The sequence below is a fragment of the Engystomops pustulosus genome, chromosome 5 (genome assembly GCF_040894005.1).
Source record: "Engystomops pustulosus chromosome 5, aEngPut4.maternal, whole genome shotgun sequence".
Classification (NCBI taxonomy): domain Eukaryota; kingdom Metazoa; phylum Chordata; class Amphibia; order Anura; family Leptodactylidae; genus Engystomops; species Engystomops pustulosus.
Window position 1 is genome coordinate 48,238,415 of NC_092415.1, and position 21,449 is coordinate 48,259,863.

The following is a 21,449-nucleotide window of genomic DNA, read 5'->3' on the forward strand; positions in this document are numbered from 1 at the left end:
CGGCACTGCTGTCCCTCCATTCTTTGAACCCGTGGGAGTCACAAAGGATGAGACCCTCATATCTTTTTTGGCAATATCCCATGACTTCATTAGGTGGGAATTTGATTTTAACTTTTCAAATTAACATTTACTAGAAGTAGAAGGAAAACGATTACTGTATTGAATATTACATAAGCTATTATTCTTGTTCCATAATACATATTACTTCCAAAGGTTATTCAGGTTATTCTTATTATGCAAGGCGTTCGGGTTGGGGGTATATATACTGGGAAAATTGCTATATTTTCAGCAGGATTGTGATGAGATAAATTGGAAAGAATGTCAGAATGCAGAGACATAAGGCCTCTTGTAGGTCATGCTTGATGTCAAGGGAGATGCCTTACAAGGTAGCTAAACAAGGTGTGGCTTTCCTTATCCCATCCTGGAAAACTTTGCACATTTTCCCAGAATCCCCCTAGTGGAGCATCCATGGCTATAAGACTCCACACGCCTACATGGTGGCCATAATTGGCAGTCTCCGTAAGAAGAACTCTTACATCCTTACTCTAGTGAAAAGGCTCTCACTTAGCCAAACCAGGGCTCAGTGTAGAGACCCAATCAGGTCCAATATCTTCAGTTGGGAGTCTGTTCCTTCTGGAATATATATACTGCTTTGGGTTTAATCCATGGTTATAAGACTCCACATGCCTACATGGTGGCTTTTATTGGCAGGCTCCGTAAGGAGAATGCGGAGACAGTCTGACTAAGCTCAGTCTTGGCAGTAGTTTTCATGAAAGCATTTCCTTGTATTGTCGGCTTGTAGAGTGGCTTCACAGTCATTCAGGTCTACAGAGAATAACATCCCATGCCACTGCCTATTGTGGAGTATCTGTCTGAATATTCCTTACTTATTGCTATCTACAGTGATAGGCAGGAATGCGGAGTTGGACTCCAACCCGAGTCCTAAATTTCCAAAACTGCGACTCCGACTCATGCGGCCATTCCTTCCCAGTGCCTTATTCCTATCATCTATAGCAGAGGATCTTCACCCTTGCCCATGTACATATTCACATAGGTTACTGCCCAATGAACAGGATAAAAATCATTCATGCAGCAAAACATAAAAAGGAAAAGTACAATGTTCTGTTTTTGTCATCATTTCCGTGGTTTTGGAACATGTTCTGTACAAGGGTCACTTTCAGATGTTGAAGCAAGAAACTTTTGATTGATTCAGGCCTCGGTTATCTGAATGTTTCAAGGAGATGATTCAGAGACGCTACTTAGGAAACTGTAATTAGAAGGACTGATAATCTATTAACAGACACAAAGGTTATTGATCCACCTTGTGCTCTGGATTATAGGCAATTAGTGAGCAGTATATGAAGCAGGTTTATAGGTAGATTTGCATTCACTGGCTTTCTGTAAAATCTACATTGGTAGCCTTCTATATGTAATGTGATGAGAACAAATACAAGCGGATAGAGCCTTTAAAGAAAACCTGCCATTCAAATGAACCCACCCAAAATAAATACTTCATATAATACTATGATTAAAAAGCATCCCTAAATAGTTCATTTCCGTGATGTTAAAATATCATTACATATTTTTATATGTAACTTACCTGAGGAAAGTCTAATCACAGTTGGTGAGTCCTGCATATTCATTGTTCCTTGCACTGCCCTGATTCCCTGTTTCTAATTGACAGGTCTTACTGCTACTACCATGCTGCCTGTACGGAACTAGTACTTTGGGACCATCTGCCAATATTCAATTACAAAAATATAGGGGGGAATTGATCACTAGTCCTATGTAGCTACTTGGCGTATAACTGTCGCAAATTTTTGCACAAACATAAGTTTTGCGGGTTTTTTAGCAAGAAAAAAACGCAACTCTAAAGTTTTGCAATGGGGACAAAATACAGCACAGAGTGTGCAACACCACATTTATCAACTGAGAATTTTCAAAAGAACGCAAATTTAATTGCAAAACTACACCACATAGGAGGTGCTGTATGTGGGTCCATTGCTACTACAGGGGGAAGTTTTTGCTCAATTTTGAAGTTTTTGTTCAATTTTATGTTTGAGGTATCTGAGAATTTCCTGTGCAAAAACATCGCAAAAAGGCAGAAATTGAGGAGATGTTAAACATACATGCGACTGGTGCAGTCTATTCGCATAGAGCACACACATCAGAAGGCATTTAACACTGCACATACACCGGACTGTAAATCCGACTGTTGGAAACCTGCCAGTCTAACACATAGACAACTGCTCAAAATCCTGCCTAATGATAAATCTCCCCCATAAAGCTCTGTTTACTTATTACCAGGGGGATAGGAAATGCTATACAATGCATTGCTGGAGTGTTGAGGGAGAAAGAGACATACAGAGGCTTTGAGTGACTCGGCTCTGCTACATCATCAACCACTCAAGGTGGAGGCTGAGAGAGTCTCTGTGAGACTCCAGGCTGTCATGGTAACAGATTAGCAACCTCCAATGATGTCATGGGGATCGCCAATCGGCCATCCATAATTGTGGTGCCCACAATTAGCACTGTCAGTTGCCGCGGTGGAATCCGATTTAACAAGTTAACTGTCACAATCCGTGCCAACACTGAAGTGGGCAGTTAAAGGATGTGTCACATGTATAATTGAGCAAACACCCACTGTGTTTATAACGTCATGGGGCGAGTAGAGGTTAAAGGGGTTATCCATGATCTCTGTTTTTTGAGAAGTGGAACCAGGTGACCATAAAAACAACAAGAGAAAAAAGATCACCTCTGGTAAAGCACTAAAACACTAAACCTTAGAATAAACCAAGAGGGGCAGTGACATGAGGTGGCCTGCAGGACCAGAATGTTTTAAGAAGGCATTTTGACATGAATAAATAACAATTATTGACAAATAATTTTGTGGGTTTGAGTCTCACTGTGATATTTCAGCCATGGAACATTTATGTTATGTTTGAGTACATAACTGTTTAATCAACTTAATGTAATTATATTCAATGTCTGATGTGGTAACTCGCCTTCTATTATATTATTATGTTTTTACATAGCTATTAAACAGCGGAATTAAGACATTTACAGAGTTTTCTCTATTGAGCATATTTACCGCCCACATTTAATGCTATTTTGAAACCTTTTTTCTTTTAGTGTTTAGCTTCCTACATAGTCAATTTGTTTGTATTCAATTGTATTTGAATGAGGAACAATTACAAAGAAACCAAACTACTTAACCTAATTACAAACATAAGCTTGAAATGTATACAATACTGTCATCATATTGTAAGAAGTAAGAAGCCAGGCTGCACATGTGAGGCTTCAAATGACAACCATATAAGAGGAACACGGATTCCCCAGGTACATTCGGTATAGTAGCTTGGCTCCTATAACGTACAAACCCCATACTCCATAGATATTTGACTGCTGAAGCCAGCAAATGGCTCTAGTCTTGACTTGTAGACTCCACTCTAAGTGACTGGCTACATCAGTCCCATATCCATGTCTGGACTACAGTTGCACATGTATGGAAACTTCAAGGATTGGAACTGTAGGATACAAGGGCTTGTGAGGGAGTCCACAACATAGGTCAAAGCAGATGTTGGGCTGCTGGTTTAAGAGATCTGAACCCCCTACCATCAGCATGGGAAAAACAGACTCACATGTTGTCTACTGAAAAATTTTCTATAACTAAAACCTTGAAAATTGTAATGTTTTATTACACCCCTTATGCACTGAGATGTAAAATGAAGTGTTAAGGAAAATCTACCATCAAAATCAAGCAAGATAAACCAGGGACACTTACTAACAGATCCAGGCACAGTGACTGTGGTAATCATATTATATTTGTTATCCATGGCCTCCTTACTTCTAAAATCAACTTTAAAGAGGTATGGGGGCATTACCAGAGCCTATCCCTAATGTAGCTTCACAGGCTGTTCTAATAACCAGAACATATCTGCCCCTCCCCATGCTCTCTTACTCCTCCCCCAGCCTTTGTGATCTAGCAGCAGCAGGAAGTGGCGGGTGAGGGGCGACCTGCTCTACTCACTGTACCAGCCTATGAAGCTACAACACCGATGGACTCTAGAAACACCCACCAGAGCACTTCATTAATTCATTAGCATAATTATAAAAGTTGATTTTAGAAGAAAGGAGGTTATGGCTAACAAATATGAGAAGATTTCCACTGTCACAGTGCCTGGATCTATGAGTATGTGTCCCTGGTTTATCATGCATTATGTTGATGGTTGATTTCCTTTAAATGTGACTCAAACAGTCCATCAATACATACATGTGCTTTGACTTCCCGAGAAAGATGCATTCTTCATAGCCCTTTGGGATTAGGCTATGAGTAATCAATCGGTTACAGAAAATGATCCAATAGGATATTGAAAAATTATGTTACTACATTGAAGCAAAGCTCTTCTTACTGTCTCAAAAGCTGGGATCTAAGTTTGGTATACACTCTACAAACTATTTCACTGTGATATGTTCTTATAATTCAGAATTTTTCAAGAACCAACCTCTTCAACACGCTGGAATTATGCAGTCAGGGTATTTATAGATAATAAGATGTGAATTCTCTGTAGGCAGTGCTAACACTTCAGGTAATGCACTTTCACATCTCCATTTGCAAGAATTTCCCAGTGTCACATCTCAGCTGATCTTGTCTCTAAACTTTCTGAAGTACCCTGTTACCAAGAGCATAAATATGCAGCAAAGTCATCAACCTGACATCCTGTCACGGCAAACACTGGAGACTTCAAAATGATCATCGCAACACATCTACTGGACTAAGAATAACATCCTTACTGAAAGGACGGCCATACACAATGCATAGGGATTATTAAACACTAACAACTGAAACACATTCAGGGGCATTCATTATAATGATAATATAATAATAATTTATATAGCGCCATCAAATTCCGTAGCGCTTTACAAATCATAGGGGACATATACAAATATAATAATACATGACAGAGTACAAACAGTCATATGGAACAATAGGAGTGAGGACCCTGTCACAAGAGCTTACAGACTATGAGGATGAAGGGGGTGACACAAGAGCTTACAGTCTATGACAGTGATGGCTAACCTATGGCACTGGTGCCAGAGGTGGCACGCAGAGCCCTTTCTGTGGGCACTCAGGCCATCACCAGAGATGACTCCAGTTATCTTCCTGCAGTCCCAGACAGCTCAGGACTTGCTGTACACAGAGCTATTTTAAAATGACAGTGCTACCTGGGACTATTTTCTGCTTTATTGGTGTCCTCAGGTGCTGGTATCAATGAAAACTGTGACAGACAAGGGAGTATAAGTCACAAATTAAATTTCTTTATTGTAGTTTGGGCACTCGGCCTCTAAAAGGTTTGCCATCACTGGTCTATGAGGATGAGGGGGTGACACAAGAGGTAAAGAGCTTTTACAATGGTCGTACCATTCTTTATAAGGGAACAGAATAAAATAATTTAATAAATAAAAATTCTGCTGCTTGAACCAGGGTCCAAGGTGAGAGTGACTGCAGAGAAGCCTAGAGCTTGGTGTTTGCCAGATAACAGACGGGAGGAGGACACAGGATGGATTAGTAAAGAGAGAGTTAAAATTTCATGCAGTTTTATGACTAATAGGTATTAGTTTGATATTCCGGGGTAGGGCATTCCAGACTTTTGGTGCAGCTCGGGAGAAGTCCTGGAGACGTGCGTTAGAGGTTCGATTAAGGTCACTGGCATTCATCAATTGTGGCACAGGTTCTGTGTTTTTGGCACACAAATCATGCGGTAATTTAGACGGGGATGTTAGATTATAGGGTAATTAAGGTGTTCAAAGAGGATAGACTTTCTGTTTTTTCAGATGACTGTGCATTATGTTGTGTACTATATTATTGCAGTGTCTGGTGTGGGACTGTCACATGTATGGAGGTGAGCACTGTCACTAATAATTTTGGGGGTTGCATGGCTAGCTTAAAGGAAATCTACCACCAGGATCAAGGATTGTAAACCAAGCACACAAACATACTGGTGTGTGCCCCCTCTGGCAGGACATGCACTTCTTTTGTTTTTACAAAAAAAGGGCTATAGAAATGATGCAAATGAACCAGAGGGGCTCTGGGCTGTATTAACATCTATCCAGGCTCATTTGCTTAATTTGTAAAGTCTTTTTTTGTCAAAATAAGGGCATAAGAAGCCAAAAAGGGGACACACCCCAGTATGTCAGTGTGCTTGGTTTACAATCCTTGATCCTGATAGTAGATGTCCTTTTATAGGAAGCAGGGAGCACTGTTCTTATGTATTTGTACCATATTGCCTAACTGTATAAGCAATATCACCCATTCCAATTACAATTGCTTTTCATCAAACTATTGTCCTATGAAAGACAATTTTGATATGATTTATGATTTGTAAAAGTGTGAGTGGTAAATACACCTCAATAAGAATTGTGGCCTTTTTACAACTGTAAAACATGGCTATGTAAATGATGTCTGTATTGCCCATTGAAATAAATGTGGCCGTATTCATACGTTTGTGTGAAAAAGGTCTTATGATGTTTTTACAAACCGTACATACAGTGGGGGGAAAAAAGGAGTAGCTTTGTAAGAAGCATTTCAAGGTCCTGGAGTCAGTCTCCAAATCTCAACCCCATAGAAAACCTTTGAAGGGAGTTGAAAGTCCATGTTGCCCAACGAAAGCTCCAAAGGGTCACTGCTCTAGAGGAAATCTGCATAGAGAAATGGGCCAACATACCAGAAACAGTGTGTGCCAACCTTGTGAAGACTTAAAGATAACGTTTGACCTCTATCATTGCCAACAAAGGATATAACAAAGTATTGAGATGAACTTTTCTTATTGACCAAATGCTTATTTCCCACCGCAATTTGCAAATAAACCCTTTAAAAATCAGACAATGCCATTTTTCTGGATTTGTTTTCACATTTTTTCTCTCAATGACATCAATTACAGGCCTCTCGCATCTTTTAAAGTGGGAGAACTTGTATATTCATGTGTAATTCGTAGCTTCGCCGTTGTATAGCGAAACTCCTAATCACAAGCCCTCCTCTTAGACAGAATGCTGGCATGTATGTAATCTGTACAAGCAAATCAATATTCACTACAGCAGGTGAGAAAATCCCAAATCACACAGTCTACAAAATCCTGCTGTGTTCCTGCCTGCAAAGATGCGTACAAAATTAATAAGTCGAGTTCTGGCTCTTGAAATGTCAGCACGTTCCAGTTCATTGCTGTAATAGATAAACAATGCAAAAGTGCATGTCACTGCACATAGAATGTGAGGGGTCAGAGCATCTCCTGGCAGCAGAAAACTATGAACCAAAGGGGTTACACTTATAGAGTGGCTGCCCACGTCAGTCTGTAATCCATGCTACATACCAAGCTTAGCTGCGTCCCTGCAGTGCCGGCTCTTACTCTCTACTTACTCTGCTGGCAGTAACTTATTCTGGGCACACACTGGCATACTGTTCTTCTGACTGTGGAAGTGACTGAAAAATGTAGACTTCAAGACTGTGCAGTGCTTCCAAGAGTGTGCCAATTCACCACTGGGGTGATGCTCTTGTTCACACATGGACAACAGCTTGTAGACTCCTCTAGCGTAGGAACATTTTGCGCAGGGTGGCACAGGAAGAGCGCTATCATTTTTTAGGTCAATGTAAGTCTCCAGCACAAGGGATGAATAAAGTGGTGCTCAGCCCAAAATTGATTAACCTAACTCTCCTTTCATGATGGTGAAACAGAACTCCCTATCACAGCATTTTGCTGCTCAAGTTTCGCGCCCAAAATCGTGAAAAAAAAAATGTTGGCAAACTAGAAAATTGTCAAGCTGTGCCAAAATTTGGCAGCTAAACAAAGTGTTGGAAAAGCACAATATTGTGTTGCCGACACTGCATAGTTATGGTGCAACAGGAACAGAAAGGGGAAAAAACTGCCAGTTTCCAGTTTGAAAGTTAATAATAAATTTTGCCTCTTACATACTTTCCTTATACAACTGAGACAAGTGGTTTATGGAGATACAGGCGTTCCCCTACTTAAGAACACTCGACTTACATACGACCCATAGTTACAAACGGACCACTGGATATTGGTAATTTCTTGTAACTTAGTCCTAGGCTACAATAAACAGCTATAACAGTTATTAAAGGTCTCTGTAATGAAGCTTTAGTGTTAATATTGATTCTTATGACAACCCAACATTTTTAAAATCCAATTGTCACAGAGACCAAAAAAGTTCTGGCTGGGATTACAATGATTAAATATACAGTTCTGACTTACATACAAACTCAACTTAAGAACAAACCTACAGACCCTATCTTGTATGTAACCCGGGGACTGCCTGTACTTGTGATTGTACCTCAGTCTGGAGCTGTATTTCTGCTCTGCCGCCCTGTCCTAGCGTGGCACACCCTAAAGAGAACCTGTCAAGATGATTTGGGACACTAAACCAACTACACGATGACCCTGTTATAATTCTCTCCAGATTCATTATTTATGCACAATGATGCCCCGGTTCTCCTGATCTTTGGGGGTCTTATTACTGAGATCCCCACCGATCAACAATCCGGAGAACAAACCCCAGCCGCCCAGTGCTCGGCTATCTCTGGCACTCCCGTTCACTGTGGAGAGTGAATTATTGCCGAGCGTGTGCTCAGCAATTTGCAACACTCCCAATAGTTTTGAATAGTGAAGCAGGGGGACTTGCTGCTCCATCAATTAGTTCTCTCTTCTCGTGATTGGTTGGGCTCCCAGCAGTCCCAATCACATTGTTATCTCTATCCTCAATTCCTGACTGGTAAAGCCGCATGTTGAAAATGGTAAAGTGGAAATTTCATAAAAAGAAGTATAAAAAATGCATAGAAGTGTGTAGACATAGACATCATGCCAGTGTATAATCTAGGGATGGTGCAATATAAAAAAAAAACTTGGTCTTATGAATATCAAGAAAGAAGAAGGTAAACAAGCTGAAAAGCTGAAGGGAACCATGAGAAATACTTGGCAAAATAAGTCATCACAGGAATACAAAACAGCTCGGAACTGTATACACACAAAACAGTCTTACCTAAATATTCTCCCCTGTGATGTTTACTGTATATACTACGAGGGTCACCAGTAACTAAAACAATAAGTGCAGGACGAACCATTTAAATTAAATGTGTTAAAATAAAAAATATGTTTTTCATATGTTTGATAGATTTGATAATATCTCTTGGTAAATCTTGAAATATTCCAGCTTCTAGAGAAGATACAACTTGCTGACATTGTTCTGTAGCTCACATGTCAGCTTAGCTGTACAGACTGAGACATACTGGGGCACATTTACTTACCCGATCCTGCGGAGTTCCGGAAAGTGCATTGTCCGACGGTCATGCACTGTGGCGATTCACTAAGATCTTGCGCCCGATATCCTTCATGTGTCACTTCCCCGCTTAGGTCCGACGGAGTTCTCCTTCTTCTTCCTGGTGCATGTAAGTGCTTGGTCTTGTGACACAATTTGAAAGTTAAAGTGTTTCCACAACTTTTATGTCTGACTTTGCACTGCAAAGAACGTGCAAACTGCTTGTACGAGTATTTATAAAGTGTCTGCGCCAGTTTTGTCCATGAACACTGCAGAAATACAATGATACATGTTCTCCAATCACTAATCTGTGATCCAGGAAGCACAAAACCCCTTCCTTAATAGTAACATCAAATCAGGCTACATTATTATAAATGTGTTAACCCCTGAAAAGTTATGTGATTCTCATTTGCTAGAATAGGTCATTATTACTAAAACACATGGTTTTGTCCACATTCTAAAATTAGACTCACAAAAAGAGAGAGATTTTAGAATTCTATTAATTTCTAGTCAGCTGTGGTGATTAACTTGAATTATTAGCCGCTATCGATGTGTGAGTGTCAAGGGAGCAGAATATTCAACAAGGCTTTAATTAGATTTTAAATAATGAAATATACATTGACAGCTCATATGATGACACTAAACGCTAGTTATAGTACTTTATGGAAGAGGGACAAAACTTTAAACTATTTTCTCAGGGTACTTTGATGTTGGCCAGGAACTTGTAGATCCTAAGTCACATATGAACAATTAGCTTATGGCATTAAGTGTGAATTATAGCAGAAAATGTATGACCCCAGTACAAAGAACTTTATTAATTTATATGCAAATGAGCTGTTCAGTGCACTGCGGGTGTGGTCGTGAGGTTCTCTTGCCCAGTTTTACCATCCACTACTTCAGCCAGCCCAAACAATGCCCTGTTCTCCCCTTGCAACAGGATAAGAGAGGGGTCATTAGACACAGAAATTCTCAATTTTTTAATATGTGAAAACAAGAATTTTCTGAATTCGAGCAACAAATTGTCTTGCGAAAGATATGTTTACATTTCACCTAGGAGGCCATATATTTAGTTTATAAGTGACCAAGCAGTCACCCTATAAATCTAGAGTAGAATATCATGCAGCGCTAGATTCTTCACATTGAATGGTCTAATGATATGGCACAGTCCATATAGTTAATCATTCCTATATAACCACCAAAATCATCAGCAAAAAAAATGTAGAATCATTAAAAGCTACCAGATGGACTTTACTCCTTCAGGGTTAGGAATTGTAAACTCAGCAGTTATCGATGCTAATTCTTTAACAATCAAAAGGAAGTATCACATTAGACCTTGTTCGTGAGTTCTGCCGCTCTGGCGTTTAGCACATTGAACCTGTCACATGTAGAAGCAGGGTCTAGTTTACACTGTGTATTTTTGACTCCACCAAGATATGGATTGAACACAAAGATGTTCTATGTGTCACCAAACTTTGTCCATGAGCTTTTATCCTTCCACTTTATCATCATATTTCTTAAAAAAAGAAACACATCAAACACTGCACCAAATGGTCCTGCAAAGAAAGAAAAATGACCCTTGCGGCCTTCTAGATGTAATCAATGACAAAGTTCATATATATTGAAATTACATGCAAAACCCTATTCACATGTAGCAGCTATGACTCTGGATTAGAGGGCAAGATTAAAGTGGAGCTGGACATTCAAAAAATGTTATGAATAAATAGTGCAGATGTTAACAATAAACCTTTAATATACTTTATTAAAGAAAGATGCTCCTTTAAGCTTCTTTTCCTCCGTCTTTCTTGCATATCAGCTTCATCTCTGACTTCTGCTTAGATAAGAACCTGATTATGTTTCCCTTAAAGGGAACCTGTTAGCTGAAACTGACCAAATAAATCATTAGCAGTATCTTGTGAAGCAGATGAATACCTCCCTGATCATGTCTCTTTCATGGCCTAGTGTTGTGGCATCATCCAGAAAATGAACTTTGAAGTGAAATGTAAATTGTTTAAAGTCATGGAGACGAAGAGTTCAAAACTGAAGTCAAGCTCTCCCAGCCTTAGAATGTCCTCTCTGCTGTGATTGACATCATGACGCACACTACAGAAGAGTCATTTAGTGATGTCCTTGGATGTAGGAGAATAGGTTACAGGGAAGGGGGCATTCTGAGGCATGAAGAGCTTGTCTTCTGTGCTAAACTCTCTTCCTCCGTGATCTTATACAGCCAATTTGTTTTATCATTTCAAAGTTGATTTTATGGGTTATACGACAAGCATAAGCCATAAGTGAAACATGATCTGGAAGGTGGTGGTAGTAGTTCTTAGGTAAATTTCTGCTGACAGGTTCCCTTTAAGGCTCATTTCACACTACCGTTCCTTCCCTCCATTCCAAAAGTAAAGAATGGGAGGTGTGGCCTGCTAATTACCTCATTTGCCCATGCATTTGCCCCGGACAGAGACAACATTCCACTTCAGTGGGAGTCTCTGAAGTGCCGTCTTAGGAGCCTGTTCATGCAACACTGGTGGAGGCTAGAGCTGGTCAGGTCAAACAAGTTAGTGTTATTATTGCAGGCCCAATCCACTTTAAAGGAGGTCAACAAGTGCCAACAGACAGGCAAGCTGGCACCCACTAGGCAACAAATTCTTCAGATTCTGAATCACAACATGACAGAAAAAAAACACATGGATAATGCCAAATAATGCCAAACGGATGACGAAAAAATGGCTCATTGTAATGTATGACCTGCAAAAATGCCATATATTGCAATACTGTAGTATTGCAGTATATGGTAGGAGCGATCTGACCATCTAGGGTTAATGTACCCTAGATGGTCTAAAAAATAGTGAAAAAAAAAAGGAAAAAAAAAGTTTAAAAGATAAAAAAAAATTAATAAAATATTAAAAGTTCAAATCACCCCCTTTCCCTAGAACGGATATAAAACATAATAAACAGTAAAAATCACAAACATAATAGGTATCGCCGCGTCCCAAAATGCCCGATCTATCAAAATATAAAAACGGTTATGGCCGGCGGTGACCTCCGAGGCGGGAAATGGCGCCCAAATGTCCGAAATGCGACTTTTACACCTTTTTACATAACATAAAAAATGAAATAAAAAATGATCAAAATGTCGCACAGACCTCAAAATGGTAGCAATGAAAATGTCGCCTCATTTTGCAAAAAATAACCCCTCACACATCTCTGTGCGCTAAAGTATGAAAAAGTTATTAGCGTCAGAAGATGGCAAAAAAATGTTTTTCTTTTTTGTACACATTCTTTTAATTTTTGAAAATGTATTAAAACACAATAAAACCTATATAAATTTGGTATCACCGCGATCGCACCGAACCAAAGAATAAAGTAGGCATGTTATTTGAAGCGAAGAGTGAAAGTCGTAAAAACTGAGCCCACAAGAACGTGACGCACGTGACGGTTTTTTTCAATTTTTCCACATTTGGAATTTTTTTTCAGCTTCGCAGTACACGGCATGTTAAAATAAATAACATCACGGGAAAGTAAAATTTGTTACGCACAAAATAAGCCCTCACACAGGTCTGTACACGTAAAAATGAAAACGTTATGGATTTTTGAAGTTGGAGAGCGAGAAATCGGCCGAAAAAACCCTGCGTCCTTAAGGGGTTAATGTTGGTCCGTGGTTTTGAGATGATGCACCGTGTCATATGCTATACAGGAATGCACTAAGGCACGGTGAGGTATTACTGGGGACCGTGTCAGACAAGACTTATTGGAGGTCTGAACGAGCTCCCTTTCTGATGTGTTTTTGCTGACTAGATGGTTGATGCGTATACTATTGTGGTTCACTGTGAACTTATTTTATCAGTAATTAAAAGTTACGTTTTACTTATGGTACTGGTACATTCTGCTGGATTTCCGATACATTAAACCTTGGAGCTGCTTGACTTTATGAAGTATATTACGAAGTTTAAAGGTTTAGTTACACTTTAAGATATACAAAATAGAAACATTTTAGGGCTCATTTACTAAGGGTCGCGATGCTCACTTCTGTCGGACTCTTCGCCTTTTTCGGGAATTCTACGGCTTGGACAGGTATTAAACAGTGTCTGTGCTGGGATTTTGGCGCATGCGATCGTTTTTGGTGCAGCTGCACTGGCTTCCATGCGACACAAATTGGGGGGACGTGCCATCGGACGATCTGACTAATTTGGACTGAGTGCAGGATTTAACTTTCAAATTGTGTCACAAGCCCAAGGACTTACATGCACCACTTAAAAGATGGTGAACTCTGTTGGACCTGAGCGGGGAAGCAACACATGCAGGATATCGGGCGCATGATCTTAGGCCCCTTCCACACTTGCGTTGCAGATCATGTCAGAGTTTGATCAGGGCAGATCATGTCAGAGTTTGATAGGGGTTTGGTCAGTGAAAAACGCACATTTTGCATCAGAGTGCAATCAGTTTTCAGTCAGAGTTTGTTCAGTGTCTCAGTTTTTCACGCGCATTTTCAATGCAATTTCAATGCGTTTTTCACGCGCAGAAAATGCGCGTGAAATGAACTCAGGGCTGAGCTCTATCTTTTCTATGGCAATTGATGCAAGTGTCTCAGAGTACAATGCGTTTTTGATGCATCTCCATAGACTTGTATGGTGCGTTTAAATCTCGACATGCTCTACTTTTGCAAGTCACGCGCGTTAAAAAAAACGAGAGTGTGTGCGTGAAAAAAAATGCAAGTCTGAAAAGACCCATTGATTACAATGGGGCAGAGGGCAATGCAAGTTCTGCATGTCAAAAGCACGCGCAGAAAATGCGCGTGAAAAACGCAAGTGTGAAAGGGGCCTTAGTGAATCACGGCACAGTGCATTATGATAAGACAATGCACTTTCGAACTACAGAGGACGCGTAAGTAAATGTGCCACATGATGTCTTGTGGAATGCAAATAGAAATAGAATCTGAAATAAACATTTTACTAAAGGCATATTAATAAAAAGTATTTAAAGAAAAATAACTTTGTTAAAACGTATGTATATCGTTGTAAGGGCTTGTGCAATTAAATGTTGTTTTATGGCTAGAACACTGATTTCTATGACATTTTCCACAGTCATGGCCAGAAGTCCAAAGCAGACTGCTTAAGCTGCAGATTTTGAAACAGGTCCTATTCCTACCTCTGTTTGCGGATTGGGCAGTCCTTTTCTACTGTCATTGGCGTTTGTGACCTGTGTCATTGATCTGCAAGCTCCACTCAAACAATGGACCACAGGCCTCGACCAGTATGAGGCCTCGATATTGCACACGGTCACGTGCAGGTAGCCTTACTGTCCAGAATTCACAGCTCTATGGCTTAGAGAGAGATATAGAGAGAGATATCAGTATACACACCCCTGGATTTCTATAAGTGCTGTATTATAGCCTGGAGCAAGTCACAACCTGGATTAGCAGGAGATGTTGAATCCACTACAGTAATAAATCATCATTTATCGTAAAAACTTTTATAATTACTGAGTCAAGGCAGAAAAAATATTGCTGGTTTTTAATTCCCATAGGTTTGTCTCCACACCTGTGCATTTACATTTCTTGTTCCTGTAACTAACCCTGCAGCAAACTCCGCACACATATGGTGATAAGAGGTTACCTGGCACAATGAAAAATCAAGCTGTTTCTTTTTGGAAGCCTATTATGAAGCAAATCATCACCAATATGCCAATATGGTATTATGCTAATTAAAAATATATTACTCAAGTAGCGAGAGATTCGAACTAGAAAAGTATTCCGGTTATTGTGTCTATCGGCTGTGCGCAGGAGTCGGCACGTACAGCTGCTGGGATGAGTTTATTTGCACCATGGGAGAAGCCGGGTGCCTGCTGATGATACTCAGTTGGTTTGCTAAATACAGGAGATTCTGCGGGATATGGTTTTCCATGATAACCTGTGAAGCAGCTGTGTGCGGTTCCTCCCACAAGGTAGCAGTGATTAGCGCTATTACTAACAGCCTCATCTGGTTTTTGCTAGTTTGACTCCGGCTTTTCAGGAATTAAAAGCAGCATGAGCAAGGATGCAGCAGCTTGTCTGATTTTACCCAAAGGAAGTTCAGTAGAGGGAAAAACGTGGAATCTTATCTCATGAGAACAAACAAAAATCAATGATTTATCCAGATGAGCCGCACAACCTCCTCTAACCACAGCTGCACCATTGATGGAACACAACCAGAGCTATCCACTGGGAGAGTCATAATATTAGGTAAAAACTAGATCTGAGTTTCCTAATTTTCTATGAGAGAGTTGGTGTCTTCCAAACTTGTGATTAAAACAAAGACTGTTACTTAAAGATAGAGTCATTAGCCAAAATTACAGATGAATGGGAAAAGTATTTCTGGAACTGAGAGAAAACTCAGGATGGCTCCATAACATGACAGGTGCCAACAGGGCCCATTGCTTTTGATAACTTAAATGGGTTCCAGTTCTGGTGTTCATGAATTTGGTTTCCATGAAGATGGACTGAAGATTTTTTTTATTGATGATTTGGGTGGAATTCAATACAAAATGCTCTACATACTGCAGTAATAAAGAAGTACTGCATATGTTTCTTATTCCAGAACATGGCGGATTCCATATCCATATTTATTTGACATTAAAAATGTTGCACTTCTGAAATGAAATATTTCATTTTGTATAAAATTTCCTGAATGCTTCATTCTGAGCTTGTGCTTTGTACTTCTCGCCTGTAAGTACCGAGGTTTGAAGTGCGCAGCCATCAACAACCTGGATGCAATTAGGTAATTAAAAACTCACAAAGTGGCAGGATACGTGTATACAAGTGGGAAGTAGATAGAATGTTCTTAAAGACAAATTAGAAAAAAATCTATCCCTCCTTAAAACGTCTGTACCTGATGCACCCAACCCATGGTAAATATGTGTGGATTACTAGCACCCGTTAAAGGGGTTCTCCCACAAAGGCAAGTTAGGCCCTATACACTGGATAGGGTCTAACTTGCTGATTAGTGGGGGTCTCAGTGCTGAGGCCCCCGAAGATCGCGAGAACGAGGAGTCCCCACCGACCCCTCGCCGCTCCTCAGACTAATGGAGCAGATGGTCGCACATGACTGTTCTGCTCCATTAATCTCTATGGAGCTGACGGAGATCGGGAGCGCAGCAGTGACTTGTAGCAGCTGTGCTGTGTGGAGTGGATAGGGCCTAACTTGCGTTCATGGGAAAACTCCTTTAAGTGGTTAGTGGCTTATGCAATTTGATAAAAATGTAACTAAGAAACTCGACTTCGATTGTTAAGGTATCCTAGTGACAATAAATTATTGTATAATGAGTGGATGTGCGGTCCAGAACTTTCTCTCTAAATGTTAGTATAAGTGGATTACCGTTCACTTTCAGGCTGGACCTGCACTTGCATCTGTACAGTACATGTGCCAATGGGGAACGTACAGTATAAAATTGTATCATTTTTACATCTTGCTCCATTGATCGCTGCGTGACTTCACCGGACTAGTAGATGTGGACGTCTAGACCTTTCATGATCAGAAGACTGGGGACCTCTATGCTCACCTGAACTGCTACTGAAAACCTGCTGTTACAGTTTTGTGGCAAAAAGTTTCAGCATAACTTGTATTTCATCCATTCAACTAATTTTCTATGCTTAGATGGCCAGTCGGTGGTCCTACTACTTTTGACTGTGGCAAATCTGTAACGTTTATGTATATTGTTAGAAGCAGCAGGACTGCGAAAAATGGATTTATATTTACTGGATTGTAGGTGGACTTGAAGATCCCTTCACTGAATAAGGCACAACTCTTCCTCCGAGTAACTGCTGTAATATTCAAACAGAAGCCTGTTACAGCAGTGACTCATAGCAGAGGGTTGGGGTTGTGCTGTGTGGAGTCATGAGCTCTTACACTTGTACTCCAAGTCCTGCTGCAATCACTGAATGTAAATATTTTTTTCATAGTCCTGCTACAAACAATATAAACACAAAGAAAAGAGTACATAGACGGTCAGTGCTACTTTAATGGCTGATAACTATGTCTCGGAGAGACCAATGGCTCACTAGACTCCTAAACCCAAAGAAGAATCAAGTTCTAGTGATTTTTTTCTTACAAAATTACATATTGTTCCTCCTGCTGTTTATTAGATGCAGATTATACACCATTCTCAACATGATCAGTTTAACCGCAGTTGCAATTCAAGGAGATGTACGTGGTCATTTTCAAAAACAGCACCACTTCGGTCTGCAGGTTGTGTGCGGCATTGCTCTATTCAAGGGAATATGATTGAGCCGCAAAGGTTGAACAGGTTTGGATCCGTTTTGGAAGAAAGTAGACATGAGTCACGGTTTTTCACTGCTCCAAGGAAAGATGTGCCTGCTGACCCCTAACAGGTCTCCATTGTTCCAAAGAACAGCATATAAGAGCCTACTCCACTCCATATATTCAATGTATTAACTCTGTTATTCACCTTTTCGCCATTACTCTGTACCTTTGGCAATGTTCTTGTACATAATTCCCCAATTTCTTATACATGAAGCACATTTTCGGGAACACAGTCTCTTTACATGGAAGATTTTCCCTCTTACGCCTACAAACAGGCCGTACATGGTCCCGCTGCCATATACGCTGTTAAGTTAGTCCATTTACTTGATGCATTCTTATTTATTTTGCATCATTAGTAGACTTGTATCCAAAAGTACATTAGTGTTGCTGCAGTTCAGTGGTGTGCTAGCGTGGTACAATGCTACTGGCAGCCGGCCCAGCCAGGAGGCCTTTCCTTTGTCATTTATAATAAGAACATCAGTGTGGTTCCTGCCTGCTCAGAGGAATACAGAGGAGATCTCTCCAATTTACACCTGCGGAAAAGGCTTTAATTATGTGCATTATAAAGCTGTTACATTACAAGGTGTTTAGCACTGTGTACCTCTCATGCGTTCACACCCCATCGCACATGGTGGCTACAAGAAATTCCAAGCCCGGCTTGTATGAGGCTTGTTGTGTATCACTTCCAAACTCCTGTGCTCATTACTCAATTGTACTTGGCTTTGTGTGAAGAATATTCATTCAGACTATGCAACCCAACCGTTCTGCTGAAACGTCATTAACTAATTGGTAAGAGGCAAATTTAGCACCGGGAAAACAAGCTTTTGAGAAAGATTAATGCCAAAAATGGAATTGCTAAGAATTGAAAAAATTATAGAGACATTGTTGAAGGAAGGCAAGAAAAATAGGAGCAGGAACACAAAGAATAAATAATGTGAACTCTATGGGGGACAGGATTTATGACTATTTCCCCTATTTATGCCACCTCAGCAACAACTGGGTGTGGAAGGGTGTGAAATGGGACACGGACAGTGGTGGAGTTGCGTGCTGTGGGGTGTTCCTGCCCCTCATCTGCTCTCTATCTATAGTCTGTACCCATTTAGGTCTGAACAGCCACTGGTTATTTAACAATTGTACACCAAGCAGGACTTGGCCTGGGGGGGAAGGGGGTTAGTGATCGGATTAATACCCCCCATCTATCTATTTACCTTCAAGAAAAGGTTTAAAAAAGACACAGGTCCAACAAGTCCAACCAATGGCACCAGCATAAATCTTGTGAAGCTTTTAGTATAACTAAACCATGAGAGGATTTTTTTAATTGCAAAAATCAGTACAGCAAGGAAGCTTTGTAATATACTTCATTTTGTAAAGCAGCTTCTTTTTGACTTTTTTACTGCTCCTTCTTTTTCCTGCAGTGAGCAATTTATCAGCCGTTCCCTACACAGCAGAGAGATAAGGAAAGGCAGCCATACCTAGAGAATAGTTCCTTTGGTGATTCAGCTTTCTAAGGGGATTCGACTACACGGGGACTGTCTATAAAAAGTTAAGTCAATAGGACTTACAGACGACCCCTAGTTACAAACGGACCTCTGGATGTTGGTAATTTACTGTACTTTAGCCTTAGGCTACAATAAAGAGCTACAATAGTTATTAAAGGCGTCTGCAATTAACCTTTATTGTTAATCCTGGTTCTTATGACAATCCAACATTTTTAAAATCCAGTTGTCACAAGGACCCAAAAATAAAATTGGATGAGGCCACATTTATAAATTATACAATTTCGACTTACATACAAATTCAACTTAAGAACAAACCTACAGAACCTATCTTGTACGTAACCCTGTACACACTTTAGCAAGTTCCTTTATCTCTCAGCTGTCAGTGGATATAGGACAGTAAACTGATATGCATAAGCTGCTGAAATAAAGAAAAAAGACAGAGGAAAATATTTCTTTCATAGGTGTTTATTGCAAAGTTTTCTTTTAAAATCTGCACTAGTGATTTATGCAATTATGTTAAAAGTTTAGTTACAAATTTACTTAAAGCTATTACCCTACATTCACACAAATTCACACATGGGCATACATTCGGCACAATGGAGAGGAGGAGTGGTAACCCCTCCCCTCTCCATAGCGATGCACCGCGCCGTTACACGTAAAGAGATAGGACATGTCCTATCTTTCCCCCGTGTACAGAGTGGTACGTTTCTGCACTGTACCGCTCTGTGCACCCATTGCTGGCCTATGGGGGACGTATGTATGGCTGCTAGCTAGCGGCTGTATATACATCCCCCTACGGTCATGTTAATATTGCCTTAAACATATGCTAAAACCCTAAGCTATTACAATGGTCACATAAAGAATCGTTCAAAAAGAGGTGGCACATTTAATGGTATAATTGTACTGAATCACCAAAAGATATACAAGAACACCTCTATAGTTGATCCAAACACTATGCAACTTTTCACATGATGTTTTTTTGAAATTTTTTTCAGATTTTCTTTTAATTTTGTCTGTGGAATTGGCGCTTTTTGCTCTGACAAATTAATTCTTTATGTGTGTCTGCCTGATTTAGCAGACAGAATATAGAACATGTGAACTCAGTACGAACATCTAGAAGACTGGAAGATCTAGAAGATCTGCCAGTGAGTGAGCGTTTCACTCATTTGTCACTGTGCATAGGTTGTGTCCATATAGGTGTCATATAGATCACTTATATACACTATAGGGGAGATTATCAGAAGTGTCTAAGGGCAGAACTGCCCTTTCATTTTCCCACCGCTGTTTTTAAAATTACAGCTGAGCTCTGATTGGTTTTCATGGGCAGCTAGTATAGTTCTGCTCCCCCCTCTCCCCATTTCTTTCCTAGCTGGACAATGTACCAAACCAACCACATAATGAGATGGCACCATTTACCATGTGCGCCAAAAACTCTTGGGACAACCGGTGGTATCTATTTCTGAAAACCGTGATGTTAAAGTGTTCTATGAAAGCAGCCCCAGTCAATAGACTTTATCGTCACACTTGGCAGAGTTAGTAGGACACCAACTAAGTCAGCCCATGAAAATTGAGGCACGTTCCTATCAGTGTGAGGTCAGAACTTAAACACCCAGATTTTTTACATTAATATATTAAAGTTGGTAAGTACAGGCAGTCCTGGGTTACGTACAAGATAAGTTCTGTAGGTTTGTAACCAAGTGCCCACCACAAGTGACGAGGATCGGAGGCTAATCCACCAACATGCGCAGGAATAGCTACAATGGGTTTGTCACTATTGGCAACACCTTTCTCTTCCCACTCGTATTCTAGGCAAGCTGCAATGTGTCCCTTATGCCCTCTAGGCAAGTCTATTATGAATAAGTAACATATGTTAACCAAAATGTTCCCATTCAAAGTGAATACTACTACAGCACCGACGAATACTGTATCTTGTCAGGAGCATTTACAGAAAACCCTTCCAACAGGAAATCGAGTTATGAACCTCAGTCCGAGCCAAATAAAATCCCTAATATATTAGCTTACATCTCTATCTCCAGCCGTCATTGGAGCGCCAGTAAATACAAAATCATTTAAGGCGATGATTCTGTACAGCTGCCTTTTGAAGGAGCTTTAATCTCTGAAAGATCCGCACTATATTAAATTTGTCTTTTCATTTTGCTCTTACACACATGAATATAAGTCTTTAGTGGAAGTGTTAAAAGGAATAAGGAGGAAAGAGTTTTCATATCTGTGCACGCCATGGCGCGATTCAGTCATCTATATAATAGGAAGTATATGTTTTGTTCAGCCGCAGACATAAAATGAACAATCTATAAAGAAATGTAGTGAATGGTGA

At 40.1% G+C, this 21,449-nt stretch overlaps 1 protein-coding gene and 1 long non-coding RNA gene across 2 annotated transcripts in view; one reads left to right on the forward strand and one right to left on the reverse strand.

Moving 5' to 3' along the window:
- Positions 1-21,449, forward strand: part of LOC140132748 (uncharacterized) — a 54,823-nt gene that overhangs the window by 33,116 nt on the left and 258 nt on the right. The gene's annotated exons all lie outside the window — the stretch shown is intronic.
- XKR4 (XK related 4) overlaps positions 1-21,449 on the reverse strand; it is a 185,748-nt gene that overhangs the window by 3,905 nt on the left and 160,394 nt on the right. The gene's annotated exons all lie outside the window — the stretch shown is intronic.